Source organism: Garra rufa, chromosome 4, assembly GCF_049309525.1.
Source record: "Garra rufa chromosome 4, GarRuf1.0, whole genome shotgun sequence".
Lineage (NCBI taxonomy): Eukaryota > Metazoa > Chordata > Actinopteri > Cypriniformes > Cyprinidae > Garra > Garra rufa.
Genome location: NC_133364.1, coordinates 3,430,486 through 3,453,487, shown reverse-complemented (window position 1 = coordinate 3,453,487; position 23,002 = coordinate 3,430,486). Strand labels below are relative to the sequence as shown.

At 35.9% G+C, this 23,002-nt stretch overlaps 1 protein-coding gene and 1 long non-coding RNA gene across 2 annotated transcripts in view; one reads left to right on the top strand and one right to left on the bottom strand.

Moving 5' to 3' along the window:
• chrm2a (cholinergic receptor, muscarinic 2a) overlaps positions 1-23,002 on the bottom strand; it is a 78,548-nt gene that overhangs the window by 42,712 nt on the left and 12,834 nt on the right. The window lies entirely within an intron of this gene.
• LOC141333177 (uncharacterized) lies at positions 9,123-15,511 on the top strand. Its single transcript, XR_012355387.1, has 3 exons — positions 9,123-9,188; positions 12,118-12,215; positions 15,457-15,511. It is a non-coding gene; the product is annotated as an uncharacterized lncRNA (long non-coding RNA).

The following is a 23,002-nucleotide window of genomic DNA, read 5'->3' as shown; positions in this document are numbered from 1 at the left end:
TGCATAAAATACACATTATGTAACGTTGTTTATGCTATAAAAAGCAAGTAGCATTTTTAACTGAGTAGTTTGACATTTTGCATAAACAAGCCATTAGTATGAGAAGTAATACACATATTTTTATCTAAAGGTTTAAAGTCAAAGAAGAAATAGAATGGTTCATTTAGAATCAATGTTATTTTAGTAGCATTGATATACTATTATTTTGAATATTTTGAATTGGAATTTATATTTTAAATTTTATGTTTTTTATTTTAATTTTTGTTAAAGTTTTGTCTATATAGTTTTAGTAATTGTATTACTTTTTTGTAGTATTAAACTGAAATAAAATAAGAAATGTTGCCTTGGATAAATAAAATAATTTTATATTTTAAAATACCTTAATATTTAATTTGATTTCAGTTAATGTTTATTTTATTTCAAGTAATGCAGAAGGAGTTTATTCAAGTGTGCTATTAGTATACTTCTTTTAAACTAAAATAGAAAAGCATACTTTCAGTATACTTTTTATGTACTTCTCAGAAATGGGCTTTATATACTTCTCAGAAATATACTTAAAATGAGTTTACTACTGTTACTGTATATGTAAAGTATAACTTTTGAATGCTAGAAAGTGGGCCAATTTAGTCCCAAGGAGTAATGAAATAGTACAGTCGTGGCCAAAAGTTTTGAGAATGACACAAATATTAGTTTTCACAAAGTTTGCTGCTAAACTGCTTTTAGATCTTTGTTTCAGTTGTTTCTGTGATGTACTGAAATATAATTACAAGCACTTCATACGTTTCAAAGGCTTTTATCGACAATTACATGACATTTATGCAAAGAGTCAGTATTTGCAGTGTTGGCCCTTCTTTTTCAGGACCTCTGCAATTGGACTGGGCATGCTCTCAATCAACTTCTGGGCCAAATCCTGACTGATAGCAACCCATTCTTTCATAATCACTTCTTGGAGTTTGTCAGAATTGGTGGGTTTTTGTTTGTCCACCTGCCTCTTGAGGATTGACCACAAGTTCTCAATGGGATTAAGATCTGGGGAGTTTCCAGGCCATGGACCCAAAATGTCAACGTTTTGGTCCCCGAGCCACTTAGTTATCACTTTTGCCTTATGGCACGGTGCTCCATCGTGCTGGAAAATGCATTGTTCTTCACCAAACTGTTGTTGGATTGTTGGAAGAAGTTGGTGTTGGAGGGTGTTTTGGTACCATTCTTTATTCATGGCTGTGTTTTTGGGCAAAATTGTGAGTGAGCCCACTCCCTTGGATGAGAAGCAAACCCACACACGAATGGTCTCAGGATGCTTTACTGTTGGCATGACACAGGACTGATGGCAGCGCTCACCTTTTCTTCTCCGGACAAGCCTTTTTCCAGATGCCCCAAACAATCGGAAAGAGGCTTCATCGGAGAATATGCCTTTGCCCCAGTCCTCAGAAGTCCATTCGCCATACTTTTTGCAGAAGATCAATCTGTCCCTGATGTTTTTTTTTTTTGGAGAAAAGTGGCTTCTTTGCTGCCCTTCTTGACACCAGTCCATCTTCCAAAAGTCTTGGCCTCACTGTGTGTTCAGATGCGCTCACACCTGCCTGCTGCCATTCCTGAGCAAGCTCTGCACTGGTGGCACTCCGATCCTGCAGCTGAATCCTCTTTAGGAGACCATCCTGGTGCTTGCTGGACTTTCTTGTACGCCCTGAAGCCTTCTTAACAAAAATTGAACCTCTTTCCTTGAAGTTCTTGATGATCCTATTAATTGTTGATTTAGGTGCAATATTAGTAGCCACAATATCCTTGCCTGTGAAGCCATTTTTATGCAACGCAATGATGGCTGCACGCGTTTCTTTGCAGGTCACCATGGTTAACAATGGAAGAACAATGATTTCAAGCATCACCCTCCTTTTAACATGTCAAGTCTGCCATTCTAACCCAATCAGCCTGACATAATGATCTCCAGCCTTGTGCTCGTCAACATTCTCACCTGAGTTAACAAGACGATTACTGAAATGATCTCAGCAGGTCCTTTAATGACAGCAATGAAATGCAGTGGACATTTTTTGGGATTAAGTTAATTTTCATGGCAAAGAAGGACTATGCAATTCATCTGTCACTCTTCATAACATTCTGGAGTATATGCAAATTGCTATTATAAAAACTTAAGCAGCAACTTTTCCAATTTCCAGTATTTATGTAATTCTCAAAACTTTTGGCCACGACTGTACACTTAAAAGTATACTACTAGTACACTGATATTTGTATACTTACTACATAAAGTATACTAAAAAATAGTCTTGAACTTTACTTAATTATACTTAATTAAATAAACTTGAAGTATACTTCTTTTTGGTAAGGGATGTCTTTTTTTATGGATTTAGTTTTAGTTAATGGTAATAATTGTGTTATAATAGTTTCTGTATTTCAGGTACCAGACACTTAAAATCAGGATCAGGTGACCTCCAGGCTTTTTTTTAAAGGTAAGTAATAATCCGGCTCATTTCTATGAATTGGTTCTTTTGTTTCAATTACCAGTTAAAAAAAGAAACAATTTTCTTCTTTATTTAATTGCTTGTCGCTAATGTCCACTGTGGCGTATTACATTCTCTAACATGTTTTAATAAAGCTATATGTAGGCACACAATTTCTGTTGATTAAGTTTTTATGTAATTAAAGTATATTAATTATAGGGTGTTTTGGGTATTGCAATTCATGTGTCCCAGTTTGTTTTTTGCACCTTAATTGAGATTAATGTTCATGCTACATAATGTCCCGGGCCTGGGCTTTCCCTGCATGTTGAAGATGACTGTGACAAATATTCATGAGCTCTTGGACGTGCTGCATTACCGTTTTGCAGCTAAAGCACCCGTACAGATGGTTTTCGGCTCATTTAGAGTCAGACGTGTCTGAAACGGACAGTCGAGAAGCGCTTATACTGACTCATTGAGTTGAGGAGTCATTAACTTCTCAGCCTGATTCAGTCCAATCCACGAACAAATCGCTTGGTGAACCAAACCAACCAATTCACTGACTCTAAAGAATGATTTTTTCTATTGGATAGCACAAGTTTATCTTCAGCTGGCGGTCTTTGAGGTTTGATTGCAGAATGTCTTGGTAAATCTGAGCACAGTTTGAGACATTGTTGAGAAAGATCATTAAAACCATAAATAGCAAACATCTCATTGAACATGAGATCTCATCTGCGATTTGTCTTCTAACGTAACACGTCTGCCAGGAATGTGCTCAGAAATGTAGCTCTGTCTTTTGGCGAACGTGTGGAATTTGATATTGGGAATATTGGGCTCTTGTTAATGTCAGCGCTGAAGTGTTTTTACTGGAGCTGAAACATGTGACCGCGGTTGGCCGCGGGACTTTAAATGACGCAGGTCGGCTGTTTTCTTTCAGGTAGTGTTGCTGTTTTGTGTAAACACTGTTTCAAAGCGCCTCGCGTTTGAGGCTTTGGCGGAGGAATGTTCCAGGTTCAATGCAACTTAAGCCGAGCGAGCAGCGTTCGTGGCGTAATGTTCATTTCCACAGAAAATGATTTCTAAAAACAAATTTGTTTACAGCTAAAAAAGATGGTTTAGACACTTTGCAGCTCAAATAACACACTTTGTTTTGTATGGAACAATTATTGTAAGTGCTTGAAGCTGCACATTTGAGCTTTTAAGCATCTTGCATTAATCAAAATGCATTTGTTCTGTGTTTTTACAAACCAAGTGACAAGCTGAAGTCGTTTTCTCTGGTAATCAAGAGATTGAAGGGTGTTTTTGAACCCTTGAAGAGCCGTGGTGCGGTTCTCGCATGTAATGGCGGTAAATCTTCTTTGCACAGAGCTCAATCTGAGTGGCTCAACGCAGCTGTTTGGATAAATCTGGATAGAATATTAAAGCACGGTTTAAAATTCTGTACATTAATCTCTCTTTCAGCGCTGATGTAAGCAGCCGCGCTGCGGGGATAAATATAATCTAATAACGCAGTGGCTTTTACAGTTATTCAAATGAAACCAATTAAAAAGCCTGCGTCTTCGCAGAGCGCGTCCCTTGAGTGCAAGTTTACACAAGGTTTAGATCCGACGACTCCCACCTAACAGATCACTACCGTCTGTTTCTCTTTCAGCCTCTCTCTCTGGGATGGAGAGATTGTGGAATCGTTTAAGAAGGTTGCTGGACCTTGAGACGGAAATATGTTGCATCTATAAACAGTCTGTCATGATACATGCACAAACACACACTCTTTGCACAAATGCATTAGCCAGGGCAAAACTGCCTATGAGAAATTATTAAGAGAGGCATTTATAGTGCATCATTCTTAAAGCGCATTATTATCCATAATAGATTACTTATAAAATCAATCTTTTCCTTCTGCTTTGGTTTCTTGGTTTCATACTTATTAGTCCAATCCAGTTTTCACATTCAATTAGACAGACAAATTGCTTGCTGCATTTTCCCCTAAAATAAATGCATTTTTCAAAATAAATACAAATGTTTTTCCTATGAAGGACGTTCCCGTATGTACCCAAAGGGAGGTTTGTCAGATTTAGCTCGCTTTTGAGAACAAATTTCTCCCTGAAGTCTTAGAAGGTAAACACAAACATGTGAGCGTAATGGTTTGTGTTGCTCAGATTAATGCAGACCGCGTCCTGTGAGAAACTTTATATTGTCTTTATCCCTCAGAGGTGTTTAAGCGTGTTTGTGTGTTGATATTTGCACGAGTTCCCTTGAGAGCGCATGGCATGCGCGTGTTGACAGCCGTTCAATGCTTTGTAAATCCCAAACCAAACCTCTCGACGTGGCGCTCGCGCTCAGATCGTGCCGTGTGTCACAATTACATGTTAGTTACTCTGAACCACTTCTGAAAAATAAATAAATACTGGACCTGAATGCTTTTCAAGATGTTCGGTTGCATCTGCGGTTCGCATCGTCCAATTTGTGAACAAATTATTCTTATGTAATACATATTTAAAAAGAGTTCTCAGTCTGAAACAATTCAGTGATTCACTGAATCAGAGCAAAAGAATCATTAGTGGATTTGAAAAGATACAGATACAGCCCATTTTATCACTCAATTAAAACTGCCCTCCTTGACTTTCCTCTTGAGGAGCGGCTCGTATGCATGAGGTGAGGAAGTCAATGCAACGCCTGGAATAATTAAATGGGAATATTCTCATCACTCACGCGAAAGAATTGTCAGAGGTCATTTGGTTTCCCCACCTGACGTGTCTATAATAACCAGCAGGATTTGTGTTTCTTAAAAGACCTATATTCTACACATTAAAATAGGCTTAGGTTATGCGTCCTAGAATTCAGTGCATTAGAAACAATAATTGCTGTAGAAACAATTTTCACTCAGAAATTGCTAGTAATTTCCCTGAGCAATTACCAAGAAATGGCAAGTAACACATTGAATTAAACATGAAAGAGTATAACATAATTCCTTTAAAACATACTCCAGTAATGTTAGAAAAATATCATATTTACAGTGTATGAGCAAGCCTTTACAATTAAATAATGAAAAGTCTGTCATCTTACCCTCAATTTGATCCAAATCTGTGTGAGTTTCTTTCTTCTGCTGAACACAAAAGAAGATATTTTGAAGAATGTTGCTAACCAAACAGTTGGCGGTAGCCATTGACTTCCATAGTATGGAAAAAAAAACAATAACAGTCAGCTGTTTGGTTACAAACATACTTCTAAATATCTTCTGAGAAGAGAAAAAAACTCAGAGGTTTGGAATAACCTTTTAATTAAACAGACTTTTTTTACAACTGTACCTTTAAGAGTTATATATGCAAATAAGCCCTTTTATTACTCTCTAACCTGTTTCAGCAGGTCAAGTGGCTGAATATGCAATAGTTCTTGATATGCAAATGTGGGCGGTCATATGCTAATGGACTGTAGGTTGATGTTCTGGATGGATTTGGGAGAGTTTTTCTGTTGCGAATGTTACAATGTTTCAAATACTCTAGTACATTTGAATATTTCTATTTTAAAAAAAGAACAAAAATCATCCTTTGATCCATTATTCCATTATCCCGCCCAAACGGCTTGCCAAGAAAACCATTGTCTTGTTTTCAGCACGGGAACATTTGCGGGTTAATGAGGTGACTTTGGGCTTCATTAGCATTTTGCATGTCACAACAGTGGCGCGGTTTTCAGTGCAGGGCATCACCATGGCAACATCTGCTCTGGGCCAGGTTATGGGATGCGGTGTAATTGTTAAACCTATGCGTTGGTAACTAAAAGGTCAATGGTTTGACCCCTTGAGGGCCGAGCCATGAACAATCGCCACTGTGTCCTTGAGCGAGACCCTTCACCTCGGTTGAAACCTTCGCGATACTCTGTATGGTGATATCGCATATGCTTTATGATGCCATTGCCTAGGCGAGTGGTGATAAATAAAGATGGAAACTCCATACTTGACCATGAAACCCATTTAGAAACATATTAGTCTAAATGATAGCCTGAAGTCCTTGACATCTGTCCGTGACAGCTAGTGCTACTCTGTACAGGAACTTGTTAAATGACTTAAATGGTTTAGATAGGAGAGATTTGGCATCCTTGATGTCAAGAGTGAGATTTGAGAGCTCAGAAAGATTATTATCGAACAAGCTTATAGTCAGTTCGCCACACAAAGCATGAACATTAACAGGTTTGTAAATGTAAGTTTTTTTTGCACAGAGAAAAGTCATAATTGTAAGATTTTTTTAAATGTTTTTTAAATATTTTGGCTGCATTGAATTGATCAAAAATACAGGAAAACTGTGAAATAATATTACTTTTTAGGGTAGCTGTTTTCTATGTGAATATATTCTAAAATGTCATTTATTTCTGTGATCAAACCTGAATTTTTGTTACATGACCCTTCAGAAATCATTCTAATATGTTGATTTGTTGCTTTCAAAACATGTCTGATTATCATCATGTTGAAAACAGTTGTGCTACTTTACTGCCATTCAAAAGTGTGGGTAAGTAAGAAAGAAAAGAAAAGAAAATAAATACTTTTATTCACCAAGGCTGCATTAAATTGATCAAAAGTGACACTAAAGACATTTTGTTTCAAATAAATGCTGTTCTATTCATCACAGAGTCCTGAAAAATAAAAATGCATTGCAGTTTCCACAAAAATATCAGGCAGCACAACTGTTTTCAACATTGATAATAATCTGAAATGTTTCTTTAGCAGCAAATCAGCATATTAAAATGATTTCTGAAGGATCATGTGACACTGAAGACTGGAGAAATGATGCTGAAAATGTACAGAAATAAATTATATTTTACATTATATTACAATAGAAAACAGTTATTTTAAATTGCAATAATATTTCACACTTTTACAGTTTTTACTGTATTTTTGATCAAATAAATGCAGCTTTGGAAGAGCAGAAGCAGAAGAGACTTCTTTTAAAAATCAAAAATTTTCCCAGTGCTACAGATTGCTTTAAAAGTTTCAGAACGAATGTTTTTGCTGTTTAGTTTGAATAAATTATCATTTTGAACCGGAGAAGAGATACTGAGGACTGAAGTTACGAAATGTTTCGCTGAGTAGAATGCACTCTTTATTGGAAATCTGTTTCCCATGACATGAGGTCTTTATCGTTGGCAGTAGTGAAGAACCAGGATGATTGTGTCACTATTGTCAGCCAACGGCTAGAGAAACCTTGACTGGTCTCCAGCGGCTCAGCGTGTGTGTGTGTGTGTGTGTGTGTGTGTGTGTGTGTGTGTGTGTGTGTGTGTGTGTGTGTGTGTGTGTGTGTGTTTGAGGGCGAGGTCGGGGTCGAGGGATTGCTCTGCGAGACATAATTAAATCAACAATGAAAGATTTGCAGGGAGCAGCCCTTTAAAATTTAATTTTCTTCTGCAAGACTTTCCGCAGCAGGGAAGATCCCAGATAGACGGCGGAGCAGAAATGTGGGTTAACCAGAGGTTAGCGCTAGGAAATGGCCTTCTGTTTAACTCACAACAAACAACTCTGTTCGGATAAACAGACGGACAAATACAACTGCACGTCTGAACGCTCCTAGAAAATTTGTGGTCTGTTACAATGTTTATTAGTTCAGTTTAATGTTGAGTTACACCAGCAGTGAAAGGTTTGGACTCATTTAGTCATTGTTTATTATAACTAATTTCCACATGTTAGAGTAGTATTAAAATGTTAACTCTGAAATAACACAATTAGAAATCTAGGGCAAGGGTTATTATACTGTGGTTAACTAAAACAAAAACATAACATTTGTGTTAAAACAGTATTTAAATAACTTAAGTAATAACAACTATTTAGACATTTTAAAAATAACATAAAAATGATAAAAGTACATAGCAAAACTATTTAAAATGAAAATGGAGAATACAAAATAAAAACTGATTGAATATATTAGGAGACTGTAATAGATTCTCAATTATGCTTAAACGATAGTGGTGGGAAAATTATGTAATTAGAATATTCAATATAAATAAAAACGTATGTTTGAGCTGCTTCTGTGCTTTTGTGTAGATTTCATGACTGCTTGCTCTTCACATTCATCAGGTGCATTGTGGGATATTTTCATAACAATATTTAAAGAAGAACTGGTATGCTGCAGATGTGATGATCCTTTTTTTCACTATACAGCAATTACGATTGTTTTGATTAAAATTTAGACACAGTTTGTCTGCAGAACTGATTTCAAGCATTTAAGCAGAAGCTTTCACATCAAAAGATTTTTCAATCAAGAACTGAGTCCAAACGTTTTCCTATGTTTTTTGGAGCATAAACGAGATTGTAATGTACCGCCACATTATCCTAAAATTAAAAATCAACGCACGACCCCGCACACTAACAGCCGGAAGAGATGACAGATTAAAGCTGCTGTCTGACATCTCTGATTATTTTGCTGAATTATTTAGGAAGTTTATTGTGTCTGTGATTCGGAGTTCGTTCTGCCTATTAATGAGATCTGTGACCTGCCACGACCCTTTCCCATGTCAGATTTCAGCATTGAACTCAATTCAAAATTGCACACTCCCTTTTTGGCACGAAATATACTTTGTAAGTGAACGCAGATGGTTCTAGCTGACTCTGATACTGTATATGCTTTTTTATAACCTAATGCATTGCCATACATTTGCATACATTTTTTATATTTTGTTTTCTGTTGTCAATTTTTTCTTTCAGATCAACTACTTTCATGGTGGAGCAACAATTTGAAGAGCATCTTGCTGAGTAAGGTAAAGTTATTTAAACTAAACAAAGTAAGTCTCTTCTTCTCACCAAGGCTGCTTAAAAAAATACAGTAAATCTAGTGAAATATTATTTATTTATGAATATATAGTATCCTGTGATCAAATCTGAATTTTCAGCATCATTACTCCAGTCTTCAGTATCACATGATCCTTCAGAAATCACTCTAATATGTCGATTTGCTTCTCAAGAAACATTTCGTATCACCAATGTTTAAAACAGTTGTGCCATTCAAAAAATGTGATTTAATTAAATAATAAAATTAACTTTCATTCAGAGGTTAAAAAAGTAACCACCAAACATCAAAATTCAAATCATTATTTGAAAAAAAAAATAAAATAAATAAATAAATGAATAAATCCCCTGTTGTCAAATCCTATTTGGGACAAATATGGTGCTTCAGCCTGGTTTGACATTGATGTCAATCCTGGCTACAGCAGAATGGAAAATACTTGGAGTATGAAATCACAACCAGATCATCTTCCCTGTATATTGTTAACTATTTGCACTAACTGGTCAGCCATCTGCATCTTAAATGCACTTTAACATAATTATATAATATTTTTGTATACTCTCCTAGTCAAAAGTTTCAAACAGTTATTCTTACTTTTATAACTTTTGATACATTTTTGTGCAACCCTGCTGTTTTTTTAGTGAAATATTATTGCTTTATGAACATATAGTAAATCCTGTGATCAAATCTGAATTTTCAGCATCATTACTACAGTCTTCAGTGTCACATAATCCTTCAGAAATCACTCTAATATGTCGATTTGCTGCTCATGAAACATTTGTTGTTTAAAACAGTTGTGCCAGTCAAAAAATGGATTTATTTAAATAAGGAAATTAATACTTTCATTCATCAAAGACTCATTGAATTGATCAAAAGTGACAGTAAAGACACATATAATGTTGCAGAAGATGTCTATTTCAAATAGTCTTAAAACAAAAATGTATCACAGTTTCCAAAAAATATGAAAAGGTTAAACTGTGCCTGAATAATAACACATCTAGTTATTAACACAATTGCACTTGTGTACTTGCATTTGAAATGTGTTTTCTTAATTTCTTGTCCAAAATGCAAGGATTATCGGTGCTAAATTAAAAAACATTAAATATTTATAATGATCAGTGACTATTTTCATTGTTTAATAACCTAAACTCAACAGAAATTATGCAAACACAAAACATATGAGCCGTCTCAGAGTTTCCTCCAGCATCACACCTGTCGTTCTGATCAAACTGCTTGGAAACCCTCACAGTGTTTTGTGCTCCCTAGATGTAATTCAGTTTGCAAGTCATTTTGGGAAACTGAGGACTTGGGGCCGGAACACAGTGCTAAAATACAGATAACACAATGACACACGCTCTCATGCACACAGAAGCGGCTAATACTCCACTTCCTCCGAATTAATCAACTAGACAACAATATCCCATCAGTATGCAGGGAGCAGCGGTGACCAGCAAACAAAACGGCGGATTCTCGAGCCGTGTCGCGTGTCTGCGACGGGATTAATCCTGTGTGCTGCGAGTTTATCGGCGGCGGGCGGGAGACTCAGGTGCGAGAGCGTTCTGCGTCTGTCTGATAACTCGCGCTATTGTCCGGCCTCACGCGGTGTGACGGCTCCAATCTGCCCGGAGAACATCGAAGGTCCGCGAAAGTGCGCTCTTAATATAAGCACGAACTCTTTAGAGACCATTGTGCGCCGATGCATGGCGGAGCGTGTGTGTGTGTGTGTGTGTGTGTGTGTGTGTGTGTGAATCTCTGGGTGAAAGTTTACGGCTGTGCCTTTGAAAAAGTGAAATTCTCATTTTGGTATGAAAAGCTGATCTCACTGTATCACCAAGACAGCAACTTCCCTGATGAAACTTTCCGCCTCGTTCAGCACTTTCTACGGTGCGCTGATAGATTAAAGCCCGTTGAGAAACACGGACAGACAGTCGGTGCCCGTTTGAGAGCTAGGTGGGTGTTGAGGTACAATGCACCCAGAAATATCTGGACACTTCAAGCATAAATGACATTCTGCCATCATTTCTCCCCCTCGTGTCACTCCAAAACTGCATGACTTACTTTCTTCTGTGCAAAGAGGATATACTGCACAATGTACAGTGTGATGTTTTTATACATTGGCCTGTCAAGATCCAACAATGACAAATGAAAGTGATCTATACGATTCAGAAGACTTCAGAAGTTACCACCAAATACTAAATTTCATTAAAAGTCATTATTTGAAAAAATAAAATAAAATCCTCCTGGGACAAATATGGTGCTTCAGCCAGGTTTGACATTGATGTCAATTCTGGCTACAGCAGAATGGAAAATACTTGGAGTATGAAATCACAACCAGAGCATCTTCCCTGTATATTGTTAACTATTTGCACTGTCTGGTCAACCATCTGCATCTTAAATGCACTTTAACATAACTATATGATACTTTTATATACACTCCCAATCAAACGTTTCAAACAGTGATGCTTACTTGTATAACTTTTGATCAATTTAATGCATCTTTGATGAATAAAAGTGCTATTTTTTTATTTTATAACCCAGACTTAAATTTAATTTGAATTGCAGATTATTCCCCAAAAATATTGGGCAGCACAACTTAACATTGATGCTAATCAATAAGCAGCAAATCAGCATATTATAATGGATTCTGAAGGATCAATTGACACTGAAGACTCAAGTAATGCTGAAAATTCAGCTTTTCATCACAGGAGTAAATTAGCTTTTTAAATATATTACAACAGAAAACAGTACATTTAAATTGTAATAATATCTCACAATTGTATTATTAGTATAATTATTGTATTATTAATATGATTCTGGATTTAATTGGCTTTGTACTAATTTAATCCAAAATGAAAATGTGACATTGTGAAATGACATTTTTATGATGTTTATATCTTTTCCAGAGCTCGACAGCATCTGTCTCTATTACGAATAAGCACTGACTCTGCAATGCGTGGCTTTTGTAGTCCGCAGAAGAGAGGAAGTCAATACGGGCTGAAGTGTGAGTATGACAGAAAGTTCATTATTAAGTGTCTTATGAGTCTAAATTGCTTTAGGGGCCGCTGCGTATGCGGATGTCGCAGGTATGCAGCGGTGTTACCTGTCTCAGGTGATTAGACACGAGAGTAGGACAGGAACTTTCCTCCTCTCTCTTTCTCTTTCTCTCAAAGTCCTTATTTTTGCGCTCTCGCCACACTCTGGCAGGATAATAGCAGCCACAAATCATCCCGTAGGCTTCACTGGGCAGGAAATTGATGTTCTTTCATTTCAAAACAATGGAGAGCCTTATGAGGGGCCTGATGATGTCATAACTCCAGCGGCTGACAGGTTTGGGGGGCGCCGGGACAGCTCAATCAATCCCAGCATGCACTGGGGCTGCCATCGAAACGCAGAGCAGACATTCTCAATCAAACGCCACAGTCGAAGCGTTGTCTCACGCACACGCGGCTGTAACGTGGTGATGTAAAACCGCTGCAGGTCTGTAAAGTCAGTCGACGAATGTTATAAATCTTTAAAGTTTCGAGAGGAGTGTGTGTGATTTACTGCGTCGGGCCTCATTATAGCTGATGTGACAATCATTTCAAGTCAGCATGACATCTAAATTGACCCTGTTTACTTTCCTGGGCTTGTTTAATGTTTCTTCTTCCAAAATAAAAATTAAATGTCTTTAATTTTATTTGTTACGAACTTCCTTTGAATTTTGTTTTCCCGCTTTGCGATAATAAAAAGCAGCAGTCAAGTAAATACTTGGTGAATCTCATTACACGTCAAGGTCATATTTTACTAAAATCTAAGGGAAAGAAATAAGAATTAGTTTGATTACAATAAAGAAAATGCAGCCTATTTTGAGAGTTTATTTTAATGACATTCAACCTCATTTTCCCCAAATTCTTATTATTGTAATGCATCTAATTCAGAATAATATTTTTTTTTTTACATTAAATTTATTTTTTATAACTTTTAATTTGTTTATAATACTAGTATTCAATTTATAAACTTGTTCTACAAATTAAATTCATTATTTTCAATAGTGGCTTTAAAAATATCAAATTCAATTTTTGATATATAATAAGAATTATTTATGATCATTTATTTATTTACACTACATTTATTCATTTTTAATTTAATACTAGTGTTTAATTTAAATAACTTTTTTTGCTTAATATGAAAATAACACAAACATTTTTTATAATGTGAGTTTATTTTAATTGCATTTAAGCAAATTTCCCTAATTCTCTTTATTGTTATGCATCTGGATATTTAACCTTTTTAAGATCATTTGCAATTCCTCTTATTCTCAACGGTGACTATTTACTTATTTATGTATTTATAAATTGAGAGCAGTACAGTAAGTATTCCCATAATGTTTAAATACTTTTTTTATTTTTGCTTATTTGTTATAAAATTATTGTCACAGTGCAAAATATATAGTTTGAGCTGGACATATTCTTGATTGTTTTAATGAGATTCACCATGTAGTCATTGTTTCAGCAGACATTTCTGCCATGAAACGCTCTTCCAATCAGTTCCCCATGGATAAAGTCCTGCCCTACATTTTAATCTCATTGAATTTCCAGTTTTAATGTCACATTACGTAAGTAAAATAGGTTGTGAACGCCATTCCATGTTGACTCTCTACTTGAACAAAAAAACATATTGTACAGTTAAAATTTTAATCAGGCTTTTAAAGTCTGATTAAAGTCTGTTAGTGGTACAGATGTTGCGGGTTAATTACGGCACATATAAAGCACTTTAAAATCAGCAGAAAGCTCTCCGCCAGGAATACGCTGTGATTCGAGGCCGGCGCTCTTGGCACAGGGGCCGCGTACCTGCTCGGTCTCGCTCTCGAGGGGAAAATCACAGCGATGAAGCCCTCCTGACCGCTAACACGGCAGAAAACACTTCAAAGCCACCGGACACATGTGTGACCGATGGCCCTTTCCTGCCTGTCAGAGATGAGAGGGGGAAAAGCAGCAGGAATATCTCACACATACTCGAAAACACACTTCCAGAGCATCCGACGCGTTCCCGACCGCTCTGCTGTCAGCTTTATGGTTATGGTTGGCTGATTGTTGAGTGATGGTGGAGTGTGAACAGAAGGAGAACCGCCAGTTCACTCACACACACACACATCCATGCCAAATCTCAGATCCACAGACAAGGTCATCATCAGCACGACACAGATGCAAGGCAGAATACTCATATTATTTCTTTATTACGGGCACCGAATGCAAATTGTTAATATGCATAGAATATATAGATGACCTCAAGGCTGAAGTTTGATGTCAAACATGTATACATGTTCATACATCCACAGAAACACACACACACATGCATATATATGCAGCACTGCGTTCCAGTGAATGTCAGATCTCAGAGACACACGGAGAAAAGAAAGAGAGAGCTGGAAATGAGGTTATGATATTGAAGCAGCAGTTATTTCTATAGTTTCATATTCGTAATGAAATGTTTTGACAGGTTATCTTCTCTGAAGCGTACTGAGCTGCTGAGATGTCCAAATATCTGTGATGTTAAATATGCTCTTTCTTTTTTTTTTTTCATTCTCTTGTTTGGATTGCTTAAGAAAACTAGTACATGGAGAAATGTACATTTTTCTTGTATTTTTAATCGCAATTAAGCACTTTTTCTTCTATATTCTCATTACTGTAATGCATCCAAATCTTTTGTTTCTAATTGTGCTTTTTCAATTTTTATTTTGTAATTCCCATTATTGTCAATGGTGATTTTAATTACTGCAATACATTTGTTTCTTCACTACTGTGATTTTACATTAGCATAAATAACTATTTAAATGATGCTAAATTAAAGAGAGTACAACAACAAAAAATTATAATTAAAAAATATTGTTTTCTTATTACAGTAATGTGAATTTCAGGGGAAAATTTGTTTAATTGCCATGAAAATAATGTCCAATTACTGTAATTATTTTGTTTTGTTCAATAATTCAATATTGTTAACAGTGATTTTATTTGCTGCAATATGTTATTTCCTTCACTACAAGTAAATAATGTGATACAATTTTTTTATTTTTTTTTATTTTTTATAAATTTGTTTAAATGAGCATAAATTAAAAGGTGGTATAAAATAAATAATAATTGTAAAAACATATTACAGTAATGTGAATTATTCGGTAAATGTGTTTAATTGTTATTGAAATAATGTCACAATGTAAGTCCTAATATATGAAAAATAAATTTCTAATTTCTGTCATTTGATTTTAGGTGAAATGTGACTCTTCTTGAGTGGTTTTGGAAGATTTGCCTATGTAGACATTGGAAGACAAATGTAAGTTTGAGATTTTGTAAAAATGTACAGTAAAACAACATATTGAAAGGACATGAGTGAGGTTTAGCATAATAAACATGTTTCTAAATAAAATTAGCGTTTGTATATTTATACCATATTTATATCTCTTTCCAGGGGGCCTTTACAATTTAATTCTTTTTTCTTCTTTCTTGTTTTTCCTTGGGCCGGATGAAGATGATTGGTGGGCCGCCAATTGAATAGCCCTGATTTATACTTATTGTTTCATTAAAATATGTAATTTAATATATTCAACCCTCTGGGCCTCTTCGTTTAGGAGTCACACTTGGCTCCTTCACAGTTAAAAGTACCCGAAGCCTTAAAAAGTTACTTTTTTCCCCCTAGGAGTTTTTATGATACTATACAATAGTAGTGAATATCCTAGTGCTTGTGTCAAGAATGATTAATGGCTTTGATCCTTTTGACCTTTCCCCTGCTCCCCTCCCCCATGGGAACCACCCACGTAGAGCCTGACCACGTGTTTGACCCAGCGCTGACCTAGTAACCTCTACTGACCTCGTTTTGATGGAATGACCAGGTGACACGTCAACTGATACCAGGTTTACCTGTTGTTGCGACAATTTATGATGGGGTTTACCAGGTGCAGGATTAACTTCTGACAGGTTTACCGGTGGTTGCGACAATTTATGATGGGGTTTACCAGGTTTACCGGTGGCATGTTTGTGTGACCATCCGGTGTTGGGTGACATCAGGGTAGAGAAATATTGCATGTTTGCGTGACCATCCGGACAACAGGTGAGGAAAGGAAGCTTTGAAGAATGTTTAAGCGATGTTTAAACCCTCTCTTTCACACAGTAATCCAATCCACAGATTTCTTCAAACAGTTGTATACTGTGAGAACGAGGTTAGAATTCCCCTGCAAAAATGACAGGAACGGCTGTGAGACACAGACACCCCGCTTAAATAGAGCCGCACTTGTAACTGTTGTGTTAATAGACTTTTTTAAACATATTTCTTATTATTATTATATTGTTGAAAAAGTATTTTATATACAGCCATCAAAATACATGAACGGGTTCTTTTACATATAAGATGTTCAAATGGTTGTTTGTGTAACGTGAACTCCTGCTGCACACACGCATGCTGAGGAGGGACTATGAGAGCAAAAGGGCAAATGTTTATATTGATTTTGTTATAAGTTTACTATTATTGATGCTGGTACTCATTTTAAAAATGTTGTTGTCCATCTTTTTGTAATGAGCAACATGAATGCATCCTGATCCCCGTGCCCTCAACCGTAAAATCGCTGAAACATTCTTCAAAGCTTTCTTTCCTCACCTGTTGTCCGGACGGTCACGCAAACATGCAATATTTCTCTACCCTATGACATCCTGTCTCCGGACTACCGGACAAAAACAACATATTTCACTACCCGGAGGATATAGCTTGACACGGCACCTGGTGAACCCCATCATAAATTGACGTAACCACCGGTAAACCTGTCAGAAATTAATCCTGCACCTGGTAAACCCCATCATAAATTGTTGCAACCACCGGTAAACCTGTCAGAAGTTAATCCTGCACCTGGTAAACCCCATCATAAATTGTCGCAACAACAGGTAAACCTGGTATCAGTTGACGTGTCACCTGGTCATTCCATCAAAACGAGGTCAGTAGAGGTTACTAGGTCATTCTTGACACAAGCACTAGGATATTCACTACTTACAATATTTATACAATTTTAATTATCATTTTTTCTTTTACATTTTCGTATTTCCTATTTATTTCCTATGTCTGTCATTTTTGACTGCGAAGGAGCCAAGTGTGACTTTTTTTATTATTTTTTTTGACCCTTTAACATATCCAAATCATGTCATGATTTAAAAAATGTCAAAACATGGCCCAGATGGTTAAAATATGTAATTATATTAATTAGGGGTGTGACAAGACACTTATCTCATGAGACGAGATGAGACACGAAATCCTCAATGAAATAACTTGGGAAAAATAGTATTTTATTCAACTAAAAAACATAAAATGCAAAAAGATGTAGGTGCATTTTGATATGAGCTTTTACTTTATGAAATTAAACTTCTATTTCAATACATTATATGCAGTATTATAAAACGGTTAGTTCCATTCCTCAATTCTGATTGGTCAGCAGCTGTGTGGTATTCATGATACGGCACTGCTATGACCGCTTCACTCAACGGTTTTGTGTATCATTGAACCCCCTTAGCAACCACCCTTAGCAACGTAAACACAGCTGCAGCAGTTAGGGACTACTTTTTACAGCGGAAGGCAGTTAATGATTTTACTTTATGAAAACGTACAACTTAATATATATAAATTAATATATATTTTTGATTTTAATATTTTTATTGTGTGGTAACCGTTTTATAAAAGCAATAAGGTACTTGAGGCCGTGTTGTATCATGAATAAATCACGGCTGAAGGGGTTGCAGGCCCCTAACAACGCCCTTCAGCCGTGATTTATTCATGATACAGCACGGCCTCTCGTACCTTATTGCTTAAATAAACAAACTAAAGCTGCATGATTCTAGATAAATTGAAAAACAATTTTCTTTTAAAATTTGGTGATCAAGATTCTGAAGAAAATAAGGATTAGAAATCTAAACTAAATTACGTAGATTTACTAGTGGTTCTGACAGAATTTTCATTGCTTAAGTCTATATTTGAACAAAATTAAAAAAATGAAGGAGTCAGTGTCTCAATTAATAAAGACTTGTTTTCACTATTGGAATCTCTTGAATGTATAGTTCAGTGAGAAATACTTTTTTTAAACGTGCAGTTTTCACCACCTCCTGGCAGAAGAGGAAAAGCGTTACAATACATAGATGTTAAGATACTTTCGTTTTGATCGCTACCGTAGACAATAAGTGTTCATACCCCAACTATAAGCTTTTATCCCACTACTTATGATATTTAAATGTCTGTAACAAAGAAATAATGATGATTATGTGGTTAAAAAGACCTTGTGTTGCTCTTTCTGACTCAGCAGCAACAAAAATGCAGATTTGAATGTATTTAATACCCATTTCACATCATAAGCTGAATCGTTGCCATTCAGGAATAAGATCGCGTGGGTGTTTGAATAGAGATCGTGATATTTTAACGATTAATCATGCAGCTCTAATCTAAACACTGCAAAATGTATCGTCATGTTCTCGCGGGACCAGTCAGATCTCACGGGACACATCGGATCTCGTCACATCCCTAATATTAATATATTATATAATCATTATAATCGTAATTAGATATATCATCTGTCGTATTTAAATATTTTGATGGGTATGCTCTGATTGTTTAATTTAAATGTGAAATCAAATATTTTATATGCTGATAATGACCCTGTTCTGATTCAGTGCAGATAGTGCTGGAATAACAAGGACATTTTTCCACGAGCTCCAGACTGGAAGTGGTACTTTCCAGGCCCAGGGCGATGTTCTGCTGTCTGGAGATGTAAATGCCAGGATCGGGTCTGAGTGTGACAGCGCCGGAGCTCTCGGGAATAAACTCTCAGTCAAAACCGCTCCGTACCTGCTCTCCGGACTGAACCGGTAATCAGAACAGGCAGATTCTGCTGTGTGGGAAACTGGGTCTCTTCTGGATCTGTGCTGGTTTTGTATTAGAGCGTTCACTGTTATAACGACAGCAGATCGGCTCAAATCTACAGCTAAATCATAAACCCGTGCTGAATCCAGGGAACGAAAACCACAGGAGAAGTTTTGTTAACATCGCAAACTATAATTCGACAAAGCCTTTTAGAAACAGTGCAGTGTTTTCAGCTGTCTGTTTGTGATGTAAATTTCTAGCTATTTCATTTTAATGCCATTTCTGTGGCTTGAAGGCTTTCATTTCCCTTTCAGAGCAACACTAATGGTGTAATTACAAACCCCACAATAATCTGCCATAAATGAAGAACTTGAGCAAAAACACTGAAATGCTTTTAAAATGAAAAAATGTTACAATAAACAGATGTAATCTGGCCAGCAAAAACATCGACCGAAAATGCAAAGTGCCAAAGTGGGACGCAAGTGCAGATCTTCAAACAAAACAAAATGGCTATTAAAAAACGGAGACGTTTGGTAAAACTACAGAAGGAAGCCCTATCAAATAATCTTTCATTCCTACGTGTACTCATCCAAAAGATAAAAGCTTTAAAAACTTGAATTAACCTCAGAAAGCAATCAAACCCGCGTAGCCGGGATATTTCATTAAAAGGAAGAGGAAAACACTCTCCGGTGCCTGAGCAACACGCACACCTGATACCATCAGAGCTGTTCAAAGTCCCTCGCTCAGCCGCCGATGTCTGTGATCTAGAACAGAGCGCTGATCTCTCAAAGTCACAGGAGTGGAGCGGCATTCAGAGGCCAATAACCCCGTAGTCGTCAGCCGTATCCTGGGGATGAGCCTCTGGGGGGCTTTTAAACGGGATGTACAAGCCCTCAGCGCTCACTCAGATTACTTCTGTACTGAAGCATCGCCTAAAGACCTCAAGAAATGACGATTCGTACAGCTTCTTATTTAAACTAATCTATCTGACGCAAAAACCTGCCCTCGTTACGACTGTAAGATTAAATGGAGACTTGCTGAAGGCTCCTGCTTCTCAGATGTTTCTCCTCGGAAAAAGACCCTAGTAATTTTCTAAACTGTGCTCAGATTAACAAATATAAAGTCAGTGTGAATATGAACTAACCTGAGCTGCTATTCACATTCATTTGATAAAACTTAACAAAGATTTTATTGTTAACGTTATATTAGTTAACATGAACTATCAATTAAAACTATTTTCTAATATTTTTTTTAGCTTTGTTTGTTAATTAGATACAGTCATTCACAGTACATAATGTTAACAAACTCAACTTGTGATTTTAATAACGCATTAGTAAATGCTGAAATTAGTTTTAACTGCACTGCAAAAAATGCTTTTCTTACTTAGATTTTTTGTCTTGTTTCCAGCCAAAATATCTAAAAATTCTCAAATCAAGGATTTTCTAGACGAGTAAAAATAATTGTCTTTTTTTTCCAGAAAAAATTAAGTGCGTTTTTGCTTGAAACAAGTAAAATAATCTGCCAATGGGGTAAGAAACATTTTTTTCTGTTTAAAATAAGATTTTTTTAGCTTATCCCATTGCCAGATTATTTTGCTTGTTCTAAGCAAAAACTTAATTTTAACTATTTTTTTCTGAAAACAATAAAATAAGTTTTACTCGTCTAGAAAATCCTTCTGGATTTAAGAATTTTTAGATATTTTGGCAAAAAAATCTGGTAACACTTTACAGTAAGGCGTCATTTGTTAACATGACTTAATGTATTAACAAACAATGAACGATGCATTTATTGCACTATTTATTAATATTTGTCAATGGTAATTACATACAATTGTTCATTGTTTATGTTAGTTTACAGTGCATTAAGTAATGTTAACAACGCAACTTTAATCATTTAAAAAATGCATTAGTAAATGCTGAAATTAACATTAACTAAGATTAATAAATGCTGTAGCAGTGTTGTTAATTCTTAGTTCATGTTAAGTAATGTAGTTAACTAATGTTAACTAATGAACCTTATTGTAAAGTGATACCGCATTTATTAATCTTAGTCACTGCAAAAAGGAAATTTTAATTCAATATTTTGTCTTGTTTTCCATTAAAATTAAGTGAGTTTATGCTTGAAACGAGACAAAATAAAATTCAACGTTTAAAGAAAAATACATTTTAACTACATTTTAAATATTTTTTCCTGTTTTTAAGCACTTATTTGAACAAAGATTAATAAAAACTGTAAGAAATGTACTCACTGTTAGTTAATCCACTAATGAGACCTTATTGCAAAGTGTAAAAATTATTGTTATAGTCATATTGCCTATCGCCTATTTTCATTTCTCTATATGTATGAAAGGAGAGAAACATCTGATACTCTTTAATAATTGAAAATATTAATGTAGTAATTAATGTAATTTCACACACTTTGTTTTCCATGCCTCAGCTACATATGGGAAATTATATTACTATCTTGGTTTTATTATCCGAGGTCTGTGCAGTAAAACTTGTGTTGCAGAGAAAAGGCAAGGCAATTTTTCCTTTTAATGTCCTGAGCAAAGACAAACTTCAGTGGTTGTGGGACTGATCGTTTTGTCTCCAGGGCGAGTCTTTGCTCTTGCTTCACATTTGAGCCATGTTTGGTAGCAAGGAATATTAAGTCTAACCGGAGCTAGCTTCCCGTTATCGTTTCATCTGGTCGCTCATGAGTTATTGAGTGGGTCATGATGTTTGTACAGAAAACGTAATAAAAGCTGACGATAAAAAGAATCTCCTCCGGGTGTGGGGGCCCTCAAGGTTCAATCCGCGGCCCTTTCCTATTTTTTCAGTCAATGGGTTAGTGGGGTTACAGGAACAATCTGCCGCTCCTGGCGTCTCCCCAAGCAGTTCAGAGATTTTGTTTTTCTCTGTTGTACTGAAGCCAGGCGACTCAGTTAATGCACTGAAGAGCGAAACGCTGAGCATCTGAGTGCATGACACTGTTTCTTGTTGGAAATCCACTTCCAACACTTCATGTTCACAAATACCACTGGCCTTTTCTACACAAATAGAGGAACTTTAAAGAATGTACAATGATCACAACCTGTCTGAGCTCCCAGAAGGTGCACTGCTCAGTATTTTTGTCTGATTTTGTATACTGTTTTTATCTTTTCCAGTACAAATAAAAATAAACACTCCTAAATCAAGGTACAATCACTTGATAAGCAAAATGATTTTGATAATTATGATAATTACCTGTATTCATACATAATTTTCTATAATTATAACAGTTTTGATAATTACCTAAATTAAGCGAGTTAAAACTAGAAAGTCATTTTGCTCTTCATTTAACTTTTTTGTTCATTTCACTTTTTACACAAAAACAAATGACAAAATGATAAAAAATACTAATTAACCTTTTTGCTGTGCTGAAAATCCTTTACATAATTTGGTGTTCCCAGTCAAAATTAACTGTTTAATTGCTTGGGAATCTCTCAATATGCCTTTATTATCAACAAATCTTGAATTCAATCTTGTTTTCTTTCAACTAACACAGGTTTTGTATTTCATTTCAAAGCCATTTTGATGTACGCCTCACTGATCTGAGCTCTTGCGCTTTTGTCTTTGAGTGAAAAAAGCATTGTTTGTTGATAATTGTATCAATGTTTACTCAAAAACTGAAGTGCATAAGTTAATTTTTTCTGACCCCATGGACGGTGTTTCACGCCACTGACATCAAACTCTGTTGGGTTCCTTGCATAAAGTTTTCATTTGACTTCAAATATAGTCATTAAGGTGTTTTTTTTTCACTGCATGCAAAGACAATAGAGATTCATCTAAACATCTCTTTTTGTGTTCAACAGAAAACACGAAAGTCATACAGGATTGGAAGAACATGAAGAGAAGTAAATGGCAAGTTCCTTTAAAGTGTGTTCAGGTACAGTGAACTGAATTGATT